Raw genomic sequence first — 614 nt, 5'->3', positions numbered from 1 at the left:
CACACACACACACACACACACACACACACACACACACCAGCCTTGTTTTTGTCGGCTTCCCAGTCCCTTCAAAGGCCCACCAGATACCAATACGTCACCGGCTTCCTGCACGTTCCAAGAAATCATCCTTTCTAATGCATCTAGTGTTGCCGAAATGCCCATCTCACTTCTAGCAACACCACGTGACCCGCCTTGACCAACAGCAACCCATTTCCTTGGGCTTCCTGTATTTCTCCATTCGTTAATCTGAACCTCGTCGAGCGCGATCTACAATAGAAGCCTGTGAAACTTTAAGTAGCATGGAACCGATTTAAATAATATGTGTGAGCGTGTGTGTGTATGTGTGTGAGCGTGTGTGTGTGTGTGTGTATATATCATTTCTTTCAGTCATTTGAGTACGGCCATGCTGGACCACCACCTTAAGGGGTTTTATTCGAACAAATCGACCCCAGGACTTATTTTTTGTAAACTTAGTACTTATTCTATCGGTGTCTTTTGCCGAACTGCTAGTTTACGGGGACGTAAATACACCAACATCGGTATCAATGTAATAGTGGTGGCGGACAAACACAGGCATACAAATACATACATACATATATATATATATATATATA

Source organism: Octopus bimaculoides, chromosome 14 (assembly GCF_001194135.2).
Source record: "Octopus bimaculoides isolate UCB-OBI-ISO-001 chromosome 14, ASM119413v2, whole genome shotgun sequence".
Taxonomy (NCBI): Eukaryota; Metazoa; Mollusca; class Cephalopoda; order Octopoda; family Octopodidae; genus Octopus; species Octopus bimaculoides.
Note: the sequence above shows the minus strand (reverse complement) of the source record.